General features: G+C 45.7%; 1 protein-coding gene across 1 annotated transcript in view; it reads right to left on the bottom strand.

Moving 5' to 3' along the window:
- The window catches only part of WDR13 (WD repeat domain 13), a 17,560-nt gene that overhangs the window by 8,818 nt on the left and 6,672 nt on the right, over positions 1-2,070 (bottom strand). The gene's annotated exons all lie outside the window — the stretch shown is intronic.

Raw genomic sequence — 2,070 nt, 5'->3', positions numbered from 1 at the left:
GCAGGTCGAGGCTGCGGTGGCAGGGAGCGGCCACTGCACTCCAGTCTGGGCGATGGAGTGAGACTCCAACTCAAAAAATAAACAACAACAACAAAAAAGTAATCACACATAAAGAGACCCCCTAAACAATTCTCCAGTACTTGGAGTGACACCCCTAGGATGAATAGAGTCGGCTGTGTGTGTGCGACTGGGAGTGGTTGAACGTGGATACCCCCAAGAAAGCTTGAGCTTGAGTTTCTAAAAGCAGAAGAAATAATTAGGCAAGACAAGTTTTGGGGTTTGGATCCAAGGAAGCTATCCGGATCATTTCTATTTCAAGTCCTAACTGAAAGCTGCATTGCAAACGGTTCATCTTAATGTCATCACAATAAACTACTGGATCTTAACACCGACTGACACAATGTTCAAAACTTTTTTCACACTATTTTTTTGTGACAATCAACTGAACAATTTTAAAGCTATCTGAAATGAGGATACACATTACTCTTTTTTCTGTGTGCTAACAAAAATAGATCACATTGTATCGTATCAACTCATCACCTCCCTTGTCCATGTAACTCTTGGTGTCTAGTCACAAGATTACTCTTCTGTAACATGACTGCTAAAGAATAAATTCTATTTCACTGCACAAATATGTAACCTTAACAAGAGCAAGTAATGCGTATTAGCACTGGTCAAGTGATTTACATGTATCACTCCATTTAATTTTTTTTTAAAGTTGGAGTCTCACTCTTGTCGCCCAGGCTGGAGTGCAGTAGCACACTGCTCATGGCCACCGCGGCCTTGACTTGCTGGGCTCAGGTGATCCTTCCACCTCAGCCTTCCAAGTAGCTGGAACTACAGAATGCATGCCACCATGCCCAGCTAGGTTTTGTGATTTATTGTAGAGATGAGGGCTCACCAAGTTGTCCAAGCTGGTCTCAAACCCCCGGACTCAGGCAATCTTCTGGCCTTGGCCTCCCAAAGTGCTGGGATTACAGGCTGAGCCACTGTGCCCAGCCAATCCATTTAATTTTAATAACTGAATGTTGTAGGTCCTATTACTATCCCCATTTTACAGATGAGGAGATCTGAAGCCCAAGGGTGACATTTTATTGAACTAGTTTCCTATCTGTGACCTGTATTGAGTTTATTTCCATGATCTTTTTTCACCAAAGGGTGCTCTGATAAATGCCTTTCCCATTCACTTCCACCCTCCCTCAACAGAGCCCCACCCTTTCAAATGAACATGAACATGATGGGAAGACATCACATGCCTGATTTACTCTCTTGCTGTTGGAATTCTTTTTTTTTCTGAGTCAGAATCTCACTGTTGCCTAGGCTAGAGTGTAATGACCACGCACACGGCCACCGCAGCCTCAAGCTGGGCTCAGGCGATCCTCCCACTTCAGTCTTCCAAGTAGCTGGGACTACAGGCACGTGCCACCACGCCTGATTAATTTTTTGATTTATTGCAGAGATGAGGTCTCATCAAGTTGCCCAGGCTAGTCTCGAACCCCTGGACTCAAGCAATCCTCTTGCCTTGGCCTCCCAAAGTGCTGGGATTACAGGCTTGAGCCACCCTGCCTGGCCCGAAATTAATTCTTTAGTTGTTGTTACCATATTCATATATTAAAATTTCAAAAAGTATTACTTTTTTTTTGTGTTGGAGTCTCACTCTGTCGCCCAGACTGGAGTGCAGTAGCACACTCCTGGCCACCACAGTCTCGATCTGCTGGGCTCCGACAATCCTTCCAAGTAGCTGGACAGGCATGTGCTACCACGCCTGGCTAATTTTTTTGATTTATTGTAGAGATGAGGTCTCGCCAAGTTGTCTGGGTAGGTCTCGAACCCGCGGGCTCAGGCAATTCACTCGCCTCAGCCTCCCAAAGTGCTGGGATTACAGGTTGAGCCACCAAGCCCGGTCTCAAAAATTATTCTTAAAACCTCATCCTACAAGGCTATAAGATACTAGATAAAACAATCTAGCACCGGGCTCGGTGGCTCAACCTGTAATCCTGCACTTTGGAAGGCTGAGGTGAGTGGATTGCCTGAGCCCACGGGTTCGAGACCCGCCTGGGCAACTTGGCG

This window comes from Carlito syrichta, unplaced genomic scaffold, assembly GCF_000164805.1.
Source record: "Carlito syrichta isolate Samal-C Ts95f unplaced genomic scaffold, Tarsius_syrichta-2.0.1 Scaffold50662, whole genome shotgun sequence".
Taxonomy (NCBI): domain Eukaryota; kingdom Metazoa; phylum Chordata; class Mammalia; order Primates; family Tarsiidae; genus Carlito; species Carlito syrichta.
Note: the sequence above shows the minus strand (reverse complement) of the source record. Positions and strands in the feature narration are given on the sequence as shown.